The sequence below is a fragment of the Protopterus annectens genome, chromosome 6.part0 (genome assembly GCF_019279795.1).
Source record: "Protopterus annectens isolate FY-2018-M chromosome 6.part0, PAN1.0, whole genome shotgun sequence".
NCBI lineage: Eukaryota > Metazoa > Chordata > Ceratodontiformes > Protopteridae > Protopterus > Protopterus annectens.
Genome location: NC_056737.1, coordinates 1,862,025,948 through 1,862,048,617, shown reverse-complemented (window position 1 = coordinate 1,862,048,617; position 22,670 = coordinate 1,862,025,948).

Below are 22,670 nucleotides of genomic sequence, written 5' to 3'. Positions count from 1 at the left end.
AACATTATTCTGCCTACCCCTGAGCTGAGTCTAGACATTGTGCATGTGGCTGTACACACATGTTTGACATGGCTGTCCCTACTTTGCAATGGTACCACAGACCAGCACAGGTTTACAGTACACCAGCCTGCTGTGTGGCATATGACCTTGCCAATCACATGTAGTATGACATGTCTTCTGCTGACATGTTGAATGGCATGCATACATGTGTAACAAAATGGTGTCCTTTCCAATCTACAGTACGGTAATGGTGTCCCAATGCAGGGACATGTTATACTATCATGGACCTTCAGCTGATGCAATGTTGTCTGACCGCCCTACAAATATGCAGTGACATACTGCACATTGAGCTGATGTGCATAGCCATTGCAGGGCATCATGTGGTTTCACAATTGCTATACAGTGTGAGCTACTGATAGAGTTCATAGTCATGACTATGTTCACATACAATACATATGTAATGCGGAATGTGACCCACGTCACTGAGGTGTATACACACTAAACCCTAATGTGGAATGTGTGACACAGGTCACAGAAGGGTATAAGGATGACACCCCTGCACATCTGCAAGCATATTACTGATGCCTGGCAACTATGCCCACACATGGCTAACTTAGCAGTACTCTATGTCCCACATGCCATCTGTGTACCTCACACACATGAGGAGCAGGCATGACAGTGATGTCTGACACCAGCAAGGTGAGTGTACTGTTTCTGTGGCCTGATGTGGTTGTATGTGTATGTTGTGCAACACATGTATGTATTTGGATACTGTATAGGTGAATGCTTTCATGTCATGACACACTCAAGATGTTCAAGACATGTTATGTGGTGGTTTCATGTTATGCCGACACAAGCTGTGCACAGGCCTGTATGATGTTTAGTGTTTCACATCTGAAATATTACCATTACACAAAGGCCATACTTGTATTGTATCGAGCCAATGTACAACAGGGTGTACACACATGTACATCACTTCTACTGTGTGCATTGCTTCATGTTTCTGGCCATCCTCTATGGCCATGTGTACACATGTTCTGTCCAGTGGTTGTGATGGCCAACTTATTTCACATGTTAGTGTTATCCCATATGACATACACCCATAGATGTCATATGCTCCACTTAGGACAGGGTTATGCAGACAAAGGGTGGTATGTATGGGATGTGAGACATAATGTGTTGCAGGATAGTTGAGCAGTGTTGCAGTCAGCCCACTACATGTCATGGACATGTCAGATAGCACATGATATCGTGTGACATTCAATGCAAGAGTAAAATTCACAAGGCTGTATCCTGTGGGCCGGTCATACTCCAGATCCAAAACATTTAGAGTGTGTGCACACATATGCTCTCTGTACAGTACTGTTTGTATTCCCAACATGTGTAATGCTGATACCTGTCCCTACAGTGAAACACACCTCCACTATTGTATTCACTGTTGTCCACACATCTGGCAATAACAGTTTGGAAGTTTTAGTGTAGGTGTTTCATATAGCCTTCAATTGCTTCACATGAGTAACCACTGTGATGCATTGCAGGTCTGACCAGTGTCTATTAACAGGCCCACCATACATTAAGTGTACGTGTGTTATGGCAGATAGCATGCAATTAATATGATCCGTGCATTATCATGCCTGGTAAATAATAACAATCTCACCTGACACAGGCTGCTGTCACTGCAAAATGCAAGAGGTGCCTAAACAGGAGTGTCACAGCAGTAAGATCATTATCCACACCTGTGTGATAGCTACAGGGTGCAATGTCCATGTTAGCACATAAGCGAGTACAATACACTATACTATGGAGTATGCACATCTGTGCATACATACTATAGTCTGCTACTCTATGTATGCACATCTGTGCATACATAGAGTAGCAGACTATAGTATGTTGCATGTGTGCATAAATGACTTGCATATAATGTTGAATTACATATTGTACAGTAACACATGTAACTATGTGAAATATAGTTGTGTTATATGTGCAGTACTGACTTACCAGGCAACACCAGGCTCGGTGGTTGAGAGACACCCACCTCCACACTACCAGCTAAAGCTTGTGGATGGCGGTCTGCAGGTGTCCCCAGGTTATCCAGTAGCTCCTTAGTACGTGTGAGTGGGGGCTGGGTGAGTGGTCCCCCACCTGTTGCACCTTGTTCCCTGGCGATTGCATTAGCATGCTGTTTCACCCATCTTATGAGGTCAGTGCAGTGTCGGTGCACCTGCTGATAGGTGCGATTGTGACCGCCAACATCATTTACCCTCCTGCAGAGTTCCTCCCATAGGGCATCCCACTGCTGTGCATCCTGTAGCACATGGCTGAAGAGTGTTGTATGGTTGTCGAGGAAGTATGGGACGAGGACCTCATCCTCCAAGCAGCTGCACGCTGGCAGCCTGCTATGTGATATACCTGGAAGACATAATGATGGAGACAGGTCACAGTAACTCACAGAGAAGTACAGAAGTACAGCTGAATATACATGTGTATCACATTTATTAAGATTACAAATAAGTCTTTGCAAATCTACATGACACTAACACCACTGACATGTATAAGTCACACACATTTGACACTTATGGGTGATGTGATGTTATCACCATATATGTATGTGTCATGTGATGACATTGCTCATACTCCATGTGGAAGTTGTCTTGACGTGGGCATGTCTGTTTTCCTGTACTGGTGTCTTTACCTATCAGCACATGCCTGGATGTGTTCACATTAATGCAATCGACCTTAATGCTGTGTATATGTCACATATGTAGTCATACATAGAGATTAGGGACATGACCTGTGACCCTGCAGACTTGCAAGCATGTATGTGTTTTGCCTTATACATCTACATGGCACTGTGCAGCTGTGTCGCATCCTGCCATGTATTGCCTGTGTTGCACATGTGTAACACATGGGACAATAGCTAGCCTGATGGTATTTGTAGGGTTTGATATCAACTATAGCATGTATGGTCATAGTGATCTAGTAGGCTATATGCCCTGGGCCATTTATGAGCCTAGGCAGACAGGTTACCTAGCTGTAGACAACAGACAGGTAAGTTTCAGTGGCCAGTTCAAGCAGTGCCACAGAACTGATCCACAAGGTTACAGATATTTTTGTCATGCGGTCATCACACCATGTCACAGAGAGGGGTGATGTGCAGCTTCACTGGACAGAGATGCATAACATGGCAAGAGTATGTTAAGTGTATGGGATAGAGATCTGTCAGGCATGTTGTGATCCTTGTACTAGAAAGGTGTATGTCCATGAAGTATGTGTTTATTTGGGATCAGGATGTGTTAAGTGTAGCATGTCCAATACCTTTGGGTTGGACATGGCTTTATTCAAGGTCGGCTGCATGCTACATAGTGCAGCTAGGGATTGAGAAGGGCAGTGTAGGCCATCTACACATGGGCAATAACCCTTAAAGGAAATGTGTGATTTATTATGGGTCACATGGGTGTTGAGTATGGCTGACCAATTATCTCTATATTCCTGGATGGCACCCTATCATGATTAGTGGTGCCACATACAACTACCTGTCTGGTGTGGTCTAGTAACTATCAAAGGAAAGACTACTGTCCAGCTGCATCCCATACACACAGTTACCATTATGCTGACAATTGCGTAAGTGGTAGTTCATGGGTACAGGGTTTGTAACATAGGGGATGACAATGGCAATACTTAGCTGTCAGATTGTGGCCATACATCACACACCACACATCTGATACACTAAGACCTTTCTGTATGTCGAATGCAGCACACATTCAGTCAACTATTGCTCCTAGTTCATAGTCATTTGCAAATATCAATAGGCTGATGCCTTCTGTGATAGTCTGTGTGGTACAGATAACAAAGAGAGGGAGTACCAGGAATGAACCCTGTATTACTGTGGCTGGCACTGGTTTGATGTGCAGGTATTTGTCAGACACCTTCTGTAGTGCTGGTTCTGCCAGCAGTCCAGTTGCCAACCACTCCTGTGACATAGGAATATACACCTAGTTTATTGAGTGTAGCTGGATGATAGTATGGGTGATGGTGTCCTATGACCTGACAAGGTCATGATATGCAGTGTGAATCAACCCTACTGTCATCTACATCTGTACTGAGTACATCAAATACATTGATCATGGTTCATGGCCTTACAAACCAGACTCAGCAGGGTAGTTCTGCACTATTTCCCATTATCAGTGGTGTCTCTCCCTTTGTGTAGTGTGATAACTGTTGCTGTGCACCATTCGGTGTGTACACAGCCTGACATGGAGCTATGATTGGACATGATGTGTATGTGGATAGCTGATTGTTCTTACATTTGTGTAGGATACACCCTGGAATGTTGACATGTCCCATGAAAGCTGTATGTATGGCTTTAGAGAATGCAGCTTGTACCTGCATAGTCGTTATTACAGGGGCCCTGTAGTGTACATGGATATATTACAAAGTGTACCTGTTGGGGGGGGTGGGAGTGGGTTTAGGTTCTCCAAGACCCTAGCTGGATGAACAGGTGCTATTTCTGTAGGTGCAGTACTTCCCATGCCATAGTGCTGTGCAGCACGGCAGGACTTGTTGTTGCCATTACGATTAATGACACAGCTATAAAATGCTCTGTGCTTGGCCTCATAATATGTGGCTGATTAGTTTCACAGTAGCTTTGTGTGGTTTTATATGGTGTATCTGCATCTTACTGAGGCTGACCAGGGATCACTTATACTTACGTGTGTTCACTCTTGCAATAGTTATGAACTTTTGTGGTACAGTTTAAAGTATGGTACCACCAGTTTGCCTTCTTGTTTGTATTTGGTTGAATCCTGGTTCTGTTTCAATGGCACAATCTCTGCACATATGTGACTGTTTAAGGTTCATTTGTGTAGGATTCAGCACTTGACATGCATTGTCCATCTGCATGGGTGCCATGACAGTCATGACTCTGCTCTTAGGAAACATAACATTGGCATTGGAGACTGACTATCTGTAGTATACTGTTAGCCCTGTTTGTGTGACTACTGTGATCCAGGTCATTGGGGTTGATGGAATCCAACATGTATTGAGCGCAGGTGTTGGTACATGAGGAGTCCTCCCAGTTTATAATGGAATAGTTGAGAGTAGCCATTATTATGGTTCTGTCTCAGACCTAATCTTCCCCATTACAGCACATTATGACAGTTGGGAAATCGCGACATGATGGGTGATCTGTCGCAAAGTTCAATTTAAATTCCACTTTGGCACAAAGGTAGTTGCTCAGCATAATGCATCTGTAGTTATGCAAGTACAACCAGCGTGGGATTGTACATATCCTTCAGGAATATAGACCTGAGGCCTGTGTGTTCCAATAAAAGATAATGGGCAAGAGGTGAAATATGTATTACAGTATGGTCATGCAGGTGTGCTCTCTGGAGCATTGAAACATGTCTTAGCCACTGCACAGATATGTTCTCCATGTTAGGGAATGACATATGTGTGTCATATAGTGTTTCTGACATGTATCATTGTGTAGCGAGACCCACAGTTTATTGCTTGACTGTCCCTGTAACAGCAGTGGACCTTCACTTGAACTGTGCATGATGAAGGCACTATAGGGGAAGCATGAGCCCTAGGCAGTATCCAGATTCCCAGGGGTGACAGGTGCAGGCCCTGTCTGGCAAAGCATCATGGTCTGTCAACCATGTTATCCCAGGCAGACAGATACTGGATACCCTTTGACTTGCACCACTACACTAGACAATTGTGGAATACAATCCTTTTGTCCCTGTACTGCAGTATCATTCTGGCCAATGGCAGAATGCTACCCTGGCCTTGGGACATACCTGCATGGGCTACAAGACCTGACAGTTCCAACATGTGTTTCCATGCTGACCAGGCTACTGCATCACAGGTCCTACACAATAACATGGAATATGCCAAAGCCATGTGTATAGTTCAGAAGGTGGTCTGAGTGTAAGGGTATGTGGCTAATCATGACAGACAGGCAGCTGACAGTATGTATGCCCTCATATAGGTTGGTGAGTAACATAGTGCTAGAGTTTGCATTCACAAATGAGTACTGTTGGGCATGGTTCCAGCAACATGTTCTGAGGTGTTGCACAATTATGCAAACTATGTCATACAGTTTGTGTATTTTGGTGTCTGTCTCTTCCAGCTTGGGATGTCACTTGTTTGACCAGAAACTTAGAAGCGTCTGTGAATGAGTGTGATTTCTGGTAGTGTGTGTGGGTGTCCTTACTGTGTTCTGGTAAGGGTATGTGTTGGTTGTGTTGATGAGATGCATGTGTTAACCTATACCTCATGACTGTCCAGTCCAGTCATGGGTGTAGACTGGGCTGCCTTCCAGCTTACCCCTGTAGCTGCATCCCAAACAATGTGTGGGTTGTGGTGTTAGGTGGGTTTGGCAGTGTACATGGCATAGAGATTACATTCCCCCAGGATGACTACATACACAAAGCTGACATTATTGAATAGCAGTAGCTGACTAGTGGGCATGCCTGTGTGAGCAGTCAGTACTACAAGTACCAAGTACTGTATTTAGTTTATGTATTGCTGATGAAGATGTTTTAGACAGTGATGCTCAAATGTAAATATTTGTGTTATGGACGTGACAACACTGGCTATTACGGAAACATTGTAGCTACCTTTAGCAGCAATCCTCCTCTGAGGACCACATCACATCCTGTTAGTTGATTACAGATGATGCAAGTGTCTACAGGTCTGTTTCCTTCTCTGGGTATAAACTCATATATCCACCAGGACCATGAGCTCTGTTGGGCACAGACACCCACTCTCCAAACAGAGTCATGTATCAATAGACTCTGATGCCACTATCAACACGATCAGGATATAATCAGATAGTGTAAGCCATCATCTATGAAGCAGCTATTACACATGGGCAGCCATCTCCTACATCTTACACTCCTACTGCAGATGTTACACTGGAGTTAAAGATGATATGCAACCTGTTTCATTACCAGTACTGTGCACTACCTTACATACAATATGTTCAAGTGGCTGTTAGGTTGGCAATGAGAGGTTGGGCGACACAAACCTGGTACTTCAACCAGTGTGTCTCTACTCTCAATATCCACTCTATGATGGTGTGCACATAGCCATTTGGCCCAGCCCTGTAACAAGGATCACTACACATTTGCATAACATGTACACATGCACAGCTGTTATTGCTTGCAAACGATACTAGAGATGTCTAGCCCTGTAACAAGGGTCACTACACATTTGCATAACAAATACACATGCACAGCTGTTATTGCTTGCAAATGATACTAGAGAGGTCCAGCCCTGTAACAAGGGTCACTACACATTTGTATAACATGTACACATGCACAGCTGTTATTGCTTGCAAATGATACTAGAGAGGTCCAGCCCTGTAACAAGGGTCACTACACATTTGCATAATATGTACACATGCACAGCTGTTATTGCTTGCAAACGATACTGGAGAGGTCCAGCCTTGTAACAAGGGTCACTACACATTTGCTTAACATGTACACATGCACAGCTGTTATTGCTTGCAAACAATACTAGAGGGGTCTGGACCTGTAACAAGAGTCACTACACATTTGCATAACATGTAAATATGCACAGCTGTTATTGCTTGCAAATGATACTAGAGAGGTGGATATTGCATGTGTTATGTGCATGGATAATTACCTGGCTCTTCCCATTATCTTTGCAATCATGCTGCTAAACTGTCAGATGAATACAAATGATATGCATCCTGTTATTGAGTATTGTAATTGCTAATAGACATAACTACTGTTTGCATAACATAACAGAACTGCTATGTAGACTAGAATACAGATCTGCCTAAAATACTGTACATTGCACAGTTATTGGCACAATATCCCACAATGCACACCATTTTTGCATGGTAAGCCCACCTTTAACATGTTCATCTTACTTATACACCCATAGATATGTTGACTGTTACAATATATCAACATATACTATCCCCTGTTATAGCACATACTTGTTGGACCAATCCTGACACTGACACTGGCTGGAAGCGAATTGGTGAGTTCCAAGCCCATATCATCCCTTATGGTGTATGCGGAGTTTGCCTTGTGACCTACAGCAGTACACACATAGAATACTACAAGCATTACTACTGCTCAACAATACATCGCTACAAGATAGCTATTTCCACTATATGCATTGATTACACTGTCATTCTTACAGAACAGGTACTACATACACAGACATACTACGTTATACATACCTTCTTAGTAATTTGAGGCATTATTGACTAGTATAATACTCGTTTTTGGTTCATCTTTCAGTGTTTTGTACTGTCCTACAGGTAGATACAGATAGTTTGAATGTGTGACAAGGCAACCTTTTATAGTTACAGATCACTAACATGTGCTATCCCGATAACCAATTGGTGTTCCTAAGGAGCTAATTACATGCACATCAGCTGCACAGCTTCTGCCTTAGCCAATACTATGGCTACAGTGGAGTATAACTGAATACTCCACTTGGGCATTGTCCCTTTGCCTTACTTGTGAGGAACACAGTGTGGAAGTGTTGTTTGGAATCTATTGCAACAGCTGTATGAAGACAAACAGTAATATATTGTGTGTAATGCCTAGAGGATTTGGTCTAAATGTGAGTACTGCTGTTATATTTCTGAACATTGCTACTTGTGCAGGGTTTGTCTATACCAAATACTTCTGCATATGTTTCAGTCTAGCCAGGTTGTTTGACCAGCTCAAGGCTGCATAGCTATGCATATAATGCTAGGGGGTTTACAGTGTGCTTACCAGACATATTTACTTTGGTGTTACTGTGTATCATACTGTGCTGATAATCAGTACTCGGTAACACTTTCTGGTGTACGAACCTTTCAACCTTCTGCAACGGGAATATCAGCACTTGTTCAATTGTATAACAGCAACTATTTCACATAGGGCCATGTTAGTGTGTCTGTGTCCAGGTATGTTAAGGTTTCAGCAGATGTTGTACAGTAGTTGAATAATTGGTTATGGTATGTATGCACTGATGCAATTATTTTGGTTGTAGGGTAGATGTTGGTGGGTGTACATAGTACATGCCGGTGTGTAGGAACCTCTTTTTTACAACATCTATATGTGTGTGGGTGTTCTTTCCCTATGTGAACACCTATCCCTTAGTAGACTAATACTATGGTAATTGCAGGCTGATTCATTAAGGCACTGTTAAATGCTTCCTGTATAGCATACAGGTACTGTTAGTCCTTGAATCCTTTTGGCAATACATCGGAATGTAATAAAGTTTTGCAAAATGAAAGCTGCCTGTGTATTTCTGTCATGGATATTTGCAGTCATTGCAGTTGTGTTGGTGACTGTGTGCATAGACCATATTTGTAATAGTAACCAAACAATGTAGAAAAAATAGAAAAACACACCAAACAGCCAGTATATCGCAGCAAAAGTCTCCTTTATCTCCACAAGACCTTTTTTTTACAAGAAGCAATTAACACTTTATTACATATTTAAATACGCAGCCTCCAATTACACTCCTCATTTAACCTCCTAGGAGATAAAATATCAAATTAAAAAAAAAAATAAATAAATTGATTCTTTACATAACAGTTGTTGTTTTGTAACTGTTTGATCAAACTGAGAAACAGACTTTTTCCAAAACAGTACCTTGTAACCCACTACTGTCCCATGGTGAGATTTATTAAAATGTGCAACTATAGAACTGTTTTCTTTCTTATTAGTAATATTTCTCACATGTTCTAACAGCCTAATTATAAAACACGTCTTACTCTCCCCACATAAAATTTTTTACAAGGGCATCTAAGAGCATTCTCTAAACACCAACCTCTTGACTGCACAGAGTTCCACATGTTGTCCAGCCTTTTCCCTCATATTTATGGCCCCTACCCCATACCATGTGTGTGATTCCACAACATTACTGGGATGGTATCAGCAATGACAGCACTAAATAATGATAGACCATAGTAACCAAACAATGTAGAAAAAATAGAAAAACACACCAAACAGCCAGTATATCGCAGCAAAAGTCTCCTTTATCTCCACAAGACCTGGTACCTCGGCATCTCGCCTTCAATGGGTCACAGTTCATTACAAAACAGTAACAGTCTTTATATACAGATCAATTACATCAATTATTCTATTAATTATACAATTAAATTCAAAAAATGGAGGGAAAAAAACCCATTTAAAAAAACATATTATTATTTTTTAAATACATGTTTTATAAGAGGATATCCCAATGTTTTTTCTGCAAAATTACTCAAATTTATTATAGAACTTTATATATATGTATATGTGTATATATAATAATATATATTAATAATTTATAATATGTTCCATAATATAATTTCTTACATATTGTGAATTGTAGGGTAAATATTATAATTATATTTAATAAATTCAATGATAAATTAATTCGTCAGATACCTAATTCTAAGTTTAAACCAAAAGGCCTTAATGTATTAAACTTCAAAATCATCCTAGTTTCAAGTTCTAATAGTTTGTCACAAATGTTGTCACCCTTAGTGCAGTGAGGCTTGCCTAATATACTAAATTTTAAGCAGTCTGTTTTTCCCTCATGTATCTCAAAGAAGTGCTTAGCAACTGGACTAGATATATTTAGATTCTTGATGTCTCTTAAATGTTCTAAAATTCTCACTCTTACCATTCTTTTGGTTTGCCCAATGTACCACATATTATTACAATTACACCCTAGTATGTAAACAACACCACTGGATCTGCAATTGAAATAATGCATAGGGTTATGATTAATGTTATTAATGGATCTAATGTTAATAATTCTATCACATATACTACAAGAATTGCATCTAAATGAACCCACATTTGCAACATGGTCTGTTTTTTTAGTACAGAGATTATTATTTAATATTTCTTTTAAATTCTTTCCCTTTTTATATGAAAATGTGATTTTGCGTGGAAAAAGCTCACCTATGAGCTCATCCTCACTAACCAAATACCAAAATCTTTTTATTAAGGAAACAAATGTTTCAGAAAAAGCTGTGTATTTGGTTACAAAAAATATATTTTCCACATCACTGTCTCTTTCAACCAACCCTGAAAATTGCTTATGAAACTTCCTAAAGCTTCCATGCTTGTTCATGACACCATTCATGTTATCCAATAATAATTTTTTATCATAACCCCTTTTGTGCAGTCTCAAAAATACCTCATTTAGTTCATGATTTAGTTCAGATTCCATACTGGTATGTTGATGTATTATTTTAAATTCACCATAGGGCAAAGCTTTTAATAAATGGGGAGGATGCATGCTGGTTGCATGCAAAAACATGTTTGCTGAAGTATCCTTTCTATAAGGTCTGAATTCAATGATATTATTGTTTATGAATAAGGTTAGGTCCAAAAAATTAATTTGATTTCGATTGACCTCATAAGAAAAAGAAAGATTGTGTTCATTATCATTCAATGCTTCAAAAAATTCACAAAATTCATAAATATCCCCTTTACATATAAAAATCAGGTCATCAATAAACCGTTTGTACAAGATAACCTTGTGTTGAAAAAATAATGTAGGATATATGAACTTTTTCTCAAAAAAGTCCATATATATCACAGCATAGTTGGGAGCATAAGCAGCTCCCATTGCTGTTCCCTTAGTTTGTAAAAAATATTCACCATTGAATGTAAAATAATTATGGGTCAAACAAAATTCTAGAAGTGAAATCAAAAAGTTAGTTCTAGGACCTTCGCCTAACATATTTAAAATTGCATCAAGTCCCCATCTAATGTTAATGTTAGTGTATAGTGATTTAACATCAATGGTCACCCAATAGTAGTCACTGTCCCATGTTACCTTATGTACTTCATTTATTAGCTCTTGGGTGTTGCTAATATGAGCACTAACCCTATTGATGTAAATTTTTAATTGTGAATCCAAGAAAACATTAACATTTTCCAAGAAAGATCCAATCCCCGACACTATAGGCCTACCAGGAGGCTCATTGAGGTCCTTATGAATCTTGGGTAAGGCATATAGTACGGGTGGGACAGGGTCCTTTATGTGCATTTTATTAACATCAACATTAGAAAAAAATCCTAATCGTTCTCCCCTTTCCAGAAGATTAAGAAGTTCCTCATTATAAGATTTTAAAGGGTCCCTACTAAGTTTCATGTATTCTTCACTGTTGCGAAGCAATTTATTAACCATAACACAATAATCAAATTTGTTTTGAATCACCCAATTTCCCCCTTTGTCAGCACATTTGAATATATAATTATTCTTAAGTTTCCTAAGATCTTGTAAGGCCTGCCACTCTTCTTTTGTAAGATTAAATTTTTTCTTTTCTTTACAAAACTGCTTGAACATCAACTCTGTCTCCTTTAAAAGCACTTTCTGAAACACCAGAATGGCTGGCACTGATATGGAAGGAATAAACCTATTTTTAACATTTCTAAATTTCGGCATATTTAATCTGCCATATCCTGTCAAAAAGCTGACATTAGAGGGATTATCAGCATTGCATTCAGTAGAGCAAACATTGCTTTCTCCAAAAAAATTATTTTGTTCATCATTTTCATCATTTTCATCATACTCATAATTATATATGGACATATTTAACAAACTATCATCAAATTCAATGACATTATAAGCTTCATCTTCAATTTCATTTTCAATATCATTAGAGGCATTAGTATTGTCGTCCACTTTACTAAATTTCTTGAAGTAAACTCTTAACAACAGTTTACGAATAAATATTTTCACTTCTAAGTAAATGTCAGCAAATGAGGGAAAAAATGTTGGAACAAATTTGCTCCCCTTATTCAAAACATTCCTCATACTGTCACTTAAATGCAAATCAGATAAGTTAACACATTCAAGAGAAACAACATTGCGACAAGTCCTGTTTGATATTATAATGTCCAAACCTTCATTTTCATTTGTAACGGTTCCGACCCTTTCTGCCATTTCTGCCATTCCGCCCCTTGTTGTGGGTGTCATTTTGAAAATTTACGTCCTCCGTTGAACTCAAATTAGACTCTTCATTTGAGACCTCTACAGTGTCCCTGTTAACCGCTCGGTTAGGTGCAGCAGTTCTGGCGAAAGAAACATTTTTCGCAATGTTTTCCTTTTCTGTAGATGAAAACGAAGATCACGGATGCTGAATAATTCCGGCGCTTGGAGCTGCGTGTCCAGCTCCGCCCCCTAGACTGACTACGTACAGGTTCACGCTGCCAATTAAAAATGATACCTGTTTCGTAGTCTTTAAGGTCCCGGACTAACTTATTGCGCTTCCTCTGCAAAACATCTGCCTCTAGTTTAGTCATTTTTTCACTAATATTGGCCATCTGAGCTCTATAGTTGACCTCTGTAACAAGCTCATTCTGTAGTATGGAAATTTCATTTTTCAACTTTTCGTGACACTTTTGGTTACGTTTGATGAGTATACGAAGCCAACCTGTAGTGCACGTAAGTGAAGTTTGTTTCCACTCTTCCAGAAGATCACCTTCATCATCAGAAAAAGGTGCCGCAGGCAGTTTGTCAATAAGCCCGTAAGCTAGGTGTAATGTTGGGGCTTACATATTTTTCTAATAAACTAGTGTCAAAATATAAAGCGACTTCCTTAGCCATGAGTTTGTTCAACTGGGCAAAACGACCATCAGTATCCGCATTCCTCCCTAAGTTCCATGGATCATGGCTATTAAATCTCTTATCACGCTCCGTTAACATATCTTGAAATAACATGATGTTAACTGTATTGTGCGTAGCGCTCCGTTCGGAGCCTTCAGTACCTGACATCACTCAGAATTATTCCAACAAATTCACAATATCAAAAATTTCAATATGAATAGCTTCCCATAGAACACGCTGCGAAAGATACGGCTTGGATCCAAAAATAGTAACCAAACAATGTAGAAAAAATAGAAAAACACACCAAACAGCCAGTATATCGCAGCAAAAGTCTCCTTTATCTCCACAAGACCTTTTTTTACAAGAAGCAATTAACACTTTATTACATATTTAAATACGCAGCCTCCAATTACACTCCTCATTTAACCTCCTAGGAGATAAAATATCAAATTAAAAAAAAAATAAATTGATTCTTTACATAACAGTTGTTGTTTTGTAACTGTTTGATCAAACTGAGAAACAGACTTTTTCCAAAACAGTACCTTGTAACCCACTACTGTCCCATGGTGAGATTTATTAAAATGTGCAACTATAGAACTGTTTTCTTTCTTATTAGTAATATTTCTCACATGTTCTAACAGCCTAATTATAAAACACGTCTTACTCTCCCCACATAAAATTTCATATTTGTAATAGTGTATTGGCATATACTCTTCATATGTTATGTTCATATATATTATTGCATGCGTTTATCTGTACCTCCATAGATGTGTATATGTTTTTAACCTATCTATATATCTACATATGTATGTAGAACTGTATATATTGACAAGTCTCTATGTATCTCTCTCTCTCTGTATATATATATATATATATATATATATATATATATATATATATATATATATATATATATATATGAGCATACACCTTTAATTGGGTACATGGCGGGTTTCCTATTTCAACACATTCCTTCTTTTGTGTTTTAACCTGTCTGCATACACAACTGGGATAGGTACATCCCAGGTAGCTTAGTGTTAGGTTACTCTGAGAATGGAGTACATGGTTGCGGGTTCTAATCCTAGAACGTGTTATTATTTTACTTCAAAGAGTAGGCACTGATAGGGAAAGTTTGAATAATGCACATTTACGTGGTTGTAAGCAGGTTTGTCCGTGATCTGTGTGACATTAAGCAAAGGTTAAACCTGTGAAGCGCTTCTCCATTTACCATGTTTCACCGCTGTTTACCATCGCGCAAACCCATGGAAACCAGCTTACAACTGCTTAAGAGTGCTTTTATCCACCTGCATCCAACAGCCCTTATTCTGGCCCTCAAAATAACTTAACAGCTCTTGAACCCAGGACCATGAACGCCACAGTCACTGACTTTACCACTAAGGGATCTGAGATATGTAAAAATGTTATGGTTTTTAGAATATACATTTTACTACAGGCATTCCTCACTACTGAAAACAAGTGTGACAGTCAGTTGGTGTACATATGTCTGATACATGTTAATGTTCATATGTTTGTGAAATTAGGTGTTGCAATGTGACATGACAGGGTGTATTATGAATGAGAAAGGTTCTTGTTTTGTGTCCTTTTATATTGTCCCCATACTCCATGTATACCCCTCCAGCTCACTTATTGAATATCTGAACCAGGCCCTCCTTGATGCATGATTGTATTACTCATCATTCCTCCCCCACCCCAATCTTCAGATACACAACAACCACAAATTCTATGGTGAATTAGGTTAATATTAATAGTTATAATACCAGAGCTGCATGTGTTTTGTGTACACTCCAATTCCTTTGGAGTGCTTCTGTGTCACAAAGTGTGTTCATAGATATTTATATATATGGCTATTGATGTAACTGTATAAAAAAAATATATATATATATATATATATATATATATATATATATATATATATATATATATATATATATATATATATATATATCTGTGTGTGTGCAGACATCACTGACATGTATATATATGTATATATATATATATATATATATATATATATATATATATATATATATATATATATATATTACTTTGTAACAGTAATACATATGTAGACTGGAAACTGGAATGTGTTGGTTCACAAACTACAGTACATTATAATGTACTATACATATGCACACAAAGTAACTGTCCCTTTCGTGATCATTACAGTGAAATGCATAGGGTATAAGGCATTGTCTCAAGACCGTGAAACATGTATATACCTCAGATTAAGTCCCATGACTATAGTGTGCATGGTCCAGGGTTCAACACCTGCGATGCTTTACAAATGTTTTTTCTCCAGAATAAGGCTCATTTAAGCAATTGTAAGCATGTTTAAAAGTGTTTGTGTGATGTTGTAGCAGTGGTTAAACACAATTAAACAAACTTTGTAACATATAGCGTGCGTGCAAACATGGCCACATCCGCTAACTACTCAGGATATATACATGTCAGTGAAGTAACATCTCACTATGTGCTGACTTAACATTACATTCTCTGTTGACTGTACTCTCCAGCACACCTGGGTTTATATGGGTGTTTTGAATGTTTATTATACAGACGATTACTGCCTATATATGCAAGCTGTGGTTAAGGTATACTTTTGAACATGATAAACATCCCTGCCTTTATCGGGATTGGAACCTCGAATGCACAGATACTATGCAGGTGCTGTAACCATTACACTGTTGACATTAACGTTGCTTCTGCCTATTTCCTATTTAGATGATTTCTATGTGTAAGCTAGGCCAAGCAAAGGGCGGAGTCCCCCAAACTCACTGAGCTTCACGTACTCTTGAAATAACAACATATAACAAATGTACTGTGAGACAATACATTACATTCCTAACTACATTAGGCATAGCCCCTCACCGACACACTTCAAGGGAAACCTTGTTGTGTGAATGGGTAACAGAATATACAGCCCAGGGATCATGTGTCCCAGAACCATACAGTCAGGGGGTGGGGGAGCCTGTCCAATTTGATAGCTGTGAGACCTGCTGGGGGAATTGAATGGTGTTGAACTGTCACATTAACATGCGTTCTTTAGATCACTAAGTACCCCATCACCCTCCACAACCCCAGTCTTCAACAGCTTCCAGAAACTCTGCTTGGAATTGCTTCTTTGGCTATGCTTGACAGAGGCTCAGTTACTTCATCAATGGTGCGGGGAAAGCCAACACACTGCAGCTATTCTTCTAATTGCCCTTGGGAAGATAGGTAGTAGGCTATCTGTGAACCTCTAAAGTGCAGGCCATCACAGCCATAATATGTGAATAAACAGACCTTCAGATCACAATATACAGTGAGAAATCACAATGTAGTCAGGAAACAGTTAAGTACAGCAAGAACATACAAAACACTGATACTTAGTCACTCCAAAAGCCTATCTTGGAAGCTAGAAGACTTGTATAAGATTAAGGCTTTCTATTGCTTACTAGTAGGTTACCTACAGGAGAGATTAAAAACAAGCACAGATGGGGAGCATGCATGCAACGATACCATACCAGCCTATGTGTCAGCCTTAGGCTTTGGAATACTGGCCAAGGCTATTGGCGCCTCCATGGTGCCTTATTTAGGAGAGTCTTGATGGTGAGTACTAGCTCTGTAAATGGCACAATAGCAGATTCAATGTGGGTTATGCTACTAAACACCAGGGATTGTGATCACAACATGCATGCACTCACAGCACTCCTCAGGATGGACAACATCAACATCTCTGCAGTAACCGAGATCTGTCATAGGGCTCCTGAGAGCACACCAGCACTACCAGACTATAACCCATACCACACATTTCAGCCACAGAACATGGACTGACACAGACATGGAGGGACTGTATCCATATTCATCAGAGATACCTACACCTCCAGGTTAGTGGGGCAGCATGATACCTCTGAGATCATCCATGTGCAGCTAACATCAGCCACGACTGAAATGTAAACTGTGGCCTGCTACAGATCACCCTTCATGATCCAGGAACACCACTCCACCTACCTGGAGACAGTGGAGAACATTACAGTCCTAATGCACACCCTGGCATTGGTCGATGTCAACTACCATACCATTAACTGTGAAACTTACTCCAGTACTCACTTCCAGGCCCAGCGCTTCCTGGAATTTATCACCTCATATGCCTTGTATCAGATGGTAACCTCCCTAATGAGGGGTGGAAAGTACTAGAAACGGTCATCATCAACATGGGCAACAGGTGCACCACAGTGGAGGTTAACCAGTCACTGGTTAGATCTGACCATGAACTATTCACTGTTTCCACACCCAAGCATCTCCCCCACCCAAGGATACCACATTATATACCTTTCCTACAGCTAAAGTTACACTACTAGTGACAGGGGTGGGAGGTTTCACAGCCCCCAGACTAAGGGGAAACACTGCTCAAGATACAGACAGATTTACAAATGCAGTCTATATTTACCTACATGGATGTATGGATCATGCCATCACTTGTAAACCAAGACTCACCCCTCCTAGACAAGGACACCAGTCTGGTGGACCTCTGCAATAAACAGGCTATACTACAGAAGTAGAATAGTGTTCCAGACAAACAGCAAATCCCATGAATGGCAGACATCCGTGACCATTATTAGTATGATACGTAGGTCCCTCATGACATCATCCAAGGCTAACATCACAGGAGAATACGCAAGTATTCGAAAGATAACCACAAAGCCTTCTTTGGCTACGTCAAGGATCTAAGTGGTGACACTCAGATTTGCACTGTGTCGGTGAAATATAGCACAAAATATGCTGACCCTACTGATATCGCCAACATCCTTGCAGATAAATTGAGTGCATACTTTGCCCCCTGAAGAGCCCACAACACTACCCGAAAGGTACAGTATTCCACACATCAGAGATACACAGGTGGAAATGGCCCTCTCTAACAGCAGAACACAGCATCAATGGAGGCAGATGTTGTCCCAGACTGCATCTTGCAAACTGTACAAGACAACCTGACCCCCCCCACCTAATTAAGCTTTCCAACCTCAGCCTCTCCACAGGCTACATGCCCATACAATGGCACGTGGCAACGGTTATTCCACTCCATCAAGGTGGAATCACAACTGACCATGGTAACTACCACCCCATAAGCCTGACTAGCCTGGTTTGCAATGGTATGGTTTGCATCCTCATGGCACTCATTAACAAAGACATTGGTAACCTCCAAAAACATGACCCAACCCAGGTCAGCTTGGTTGAGTGCAGTTCATGCCTACTGAACCTGTTTGACATCTTACATAAAGTCACCAAGACGTTAGATGATGGGGGAGGTGGTTCACACATACTACCTGGACCTTGCCAAGGCTTTTGACACCATGCCCCACTCAGGTATTATTGATAAACACACCAGCCTGTACATACACCCATACATCACAGGTTGGGTTGCCAACGGGCTTACACATAGAACCCACATGGTATGACTAGTGGTCTCCAGGTCCAACTCTTGACCAGTCATGACTGGTGTCCCACAGGACTCAGTCCTGGGAGCCCTACTGTTTGGCATATACATCTCAGAGGTACAGGCAAACACAGGTGGACTTCGGCAGACCATGTTTGGCAATGACTGTGACTGGGAGCCATGATTGTAGTCCAGCTGACACAGACATCCCTCAAGGGGCCTCACAAAGAATGTCACAGGGTGTCAACATCATGGCCTCCAGCCAAGTGCCACTAAATGCATGGTCATTCCATTGTGGAATATTAAGCACTTACATATTAACACATAAGTGGCAGCCACTTTAATACGGACAAGGTAATGGGCTATCTGGAAACTAAGGAAGATAGTGATCTCCCCTTTGACAATCATATCTCCACAGTAGTTAGGACATCCTTCTATGTAGGCCATCTGATTACTAAAGGATTCCCATCTAGACATACTGGGGTTATAATGCCCCTTTACTCATAACTCATTAGTCCCATCATAGGGTATAAGAACCCATGTGGGATGTACCTCAGAAGACACTTCCAACAGCTGGGAGGTCCACAAATGTACCTCGCCAAGGGGAATACTGGCCTCTAACATATGGCCTATGCAGCCAGACTGAATAAACTCCTGCTTTACTCAGTGGCATCTCGTTTACCCAGAGATGATCTCCACTGGCCAACACAGCCATGTCGAACTCAGGCTTGATGGATATGCTCCACCTATGGGAATCCATGTCACAGTGAGCCACGCACTGTAGTGAGCTGAACCTTACCACAGCAATATCTGGAAGATGCTGGAGGGAAAGATTCCTGTCACAGACACCCCCCATACTTTGGAGCAACATTCCTGACTACATTATACAGAGCCCCTCACTAACACTCTGCAAGAGAAACCTTGAAGAGTGAATGGGGAACAGTAGATGCACCCTAGGGATCCCACCATTGGCTCTGCTCCACAGAGGAACAGTTAATGAATCAATGGGGTGGCAAAAGCTGACACATTTTGGCTGGGCTTATGAATGGCCTCTGGCAGTTGGCCAAGTACCTACCTATGAATCTATACACACAGTATCTGCATATGCGGATAGCTTAATTTACTGTTCAGGTGTTGACTTACCTTGTGCCAATGGCAGTTGTGTGTGCAATAGCTGAAGGCTGCCTATGTTGGATGCACACAGTAGACTGCCTATACATGACAATTTACAGGTAGTCTTGTGTGTGTGCCATCCATTTTTACTGTGTGTGCAAGTGGAGAAAAGTGTCAGTCCCTAAGTGACCACACTGTCAGTGTGTGTGCTATATGTTCCCTCTTTGCCAAGGCATGGCATACTGGGCATGCCTCCATCTGCCTACTAGGGCTGGCTCAGGGTGTTCATTGTCTGAGTACCTCTGTGCCTGTGGGGCCCTTGGCAATGGTGGTGGGCTGTAAGGGCCTTCACCATTCTGTCCCTGCTGCAGTTGTTTCCGCAGGACCATATTGTGTAGCATGGCACACACTATGAAGATGTGGGCACATGTGCCTGGACAGTACTGCAAGGCTCCACCAGATATGTCCAAGCAACAGAACCGTGATTTCAGCATCCCAAACACATGCTCTATGATGATTCTGGTTTGTGCCTTTGCCTTATTATGGCATTCCTGCATGGGTGTGTGTGAATTTCTGATGGGAGTCATCATGTACGGTTCCAGTGCATAGCCAGCATCCCCCACCAGGTGGCATTTGGGATGTCCACCCTGGCAAATAACTGATACAGCTGTGAGGCATGCCAGATGTGGGAGTCATGATAGCTTCCAGGGCTGCCAGCACACACATCCATGATAATGCCCTGGGCATTGCCCATGACCTGGCAGTTGATGGAGGGGTATCCTTTGCGGTTTATGTAGTGCATACCCTGCTCACCGGGTGGTGACTTTATATGTATGTGTGTGCAGTCTATTGCACCCATTACCTCCGGGTATTCTGCCACACGGTGGAAGAGATGCATATTGCTGGCCAACTCCTGCACTCGGGGGAAGTATATGTGCTCACTGGCATGTGGTAACATGGCATTCAGGAACTGGTGTAGTACCCTGGATGCTGATGCCTGTGAGATCCCCATGACATCCCTAGTTGGTCTTTGAAAGGTACCTGTAGCTAGTATTCTCAGGCTTACACATAACTTCATATCCACTGGGATGGGTTCCCCTCTGTTTGTTCTGGCTCTGAGGCGTGGCCAGTACAGGTCCACAAGTTGCTGTAGGATGTCCCTGTCCACCCTGTAACACTCTACTATCTCCAGATCATGTAGCCTCTGGTAGGTTATTCTGGGTCTGAACACTCTCCTCCTCCTCTGGTGCCTGAAATGGTCGTGTGCATCATCCTCCACACCACCTTCAGTCTCCAACACATGCTGGTGGATCAATGCTATGGCAGCCCCTAACATGTACATACTCAAAGTTCCCCGTCTGTATACACCACTGGTGCAGAGTGTATGGGAATACACAAATGTGTGTGAGGTGCTTTCACATGTTATACTATTGTGTTATGGATGCTGCAGATGTCAGTGGGTGTGTATGAGCTATTCCACCTGCAGTGTGTCTTAATTATGGGTTTTGCAATGAGTACTGCAAGTGTGGGGCCTTTACTGTGGAGATTTACTTGCCTGCCTTGATTAATCTGTTGCCCTTTAATTCACGTTTAAACCTGGATCCCCTCCCATTATCAGGCATGCATCCACCTGCCGTATTTCTTGTTTTGTACTTTCCCTACCCAGTCATGGCAAAATGTGCCTTGTAGCTGATATACTGCAAATCGGCTTTGTTCTGCTTTGACACTTTACTGTTTTCTTTGCGGTACAGCCCCTCCCCTTTCCTGTTCTACAGGTAGTTGCTTGCAGCCTTGTTATCTGTTGTCAATGGTTCACTGTAGGCTCCTAGGTGTTAATTAGTCTTTTGTACAACAATTTCACAGCTGCAGCATTTCCTTATTTCTTTCCTATATCCTTCCTGTTTCTGCTGCAGTGCACACCGCGCAAACCCATTTACCAGGATTATGGTGTTTTCATCTCCGTTCACATGCATACTCTGTTACTTTGTGTACTCTCAGCTAAGCATAGCTATGGCCAGTTCAACACACCCCTATCCTGCAGCTTTGCCTAGCTAGGGGCGAACTGGTTTAGCAATGCTCCAATGTGCTTACAGCAATGGCAGCACACCCCTCTCTTGATGTCATCTTTATCTCAAGGGCACACCTCAGTGTTATAACGCTAAGCTGTGAGGAGCATCCTTCCACCAGCGGGGAATCTGTGATTAACTATTACTCCTCTCATTTGCATGGCATTGCCTACTAATTCCTAGCTACTGCACATAACACTGTCACTGCCCCTTAGCAACCCTTGCGCCATAGTATAGTGTAGCATGCCTGCCATTGACTATTATGGGGAAATCGTGATATGTGTTTCATTGTGGTTTTATTCTATATTTATTTATATTCCTTGCGATCCCCTTTGCGCACCGCTACACTGTGCTTCCACGTTGCAATAGTGCGACTATATATTAAATGTTAATTTTATATTTTGTACATATTTTTTATGCCAATGGCTATATATTTAGCCATTGGCATATATTAACAATATAATACA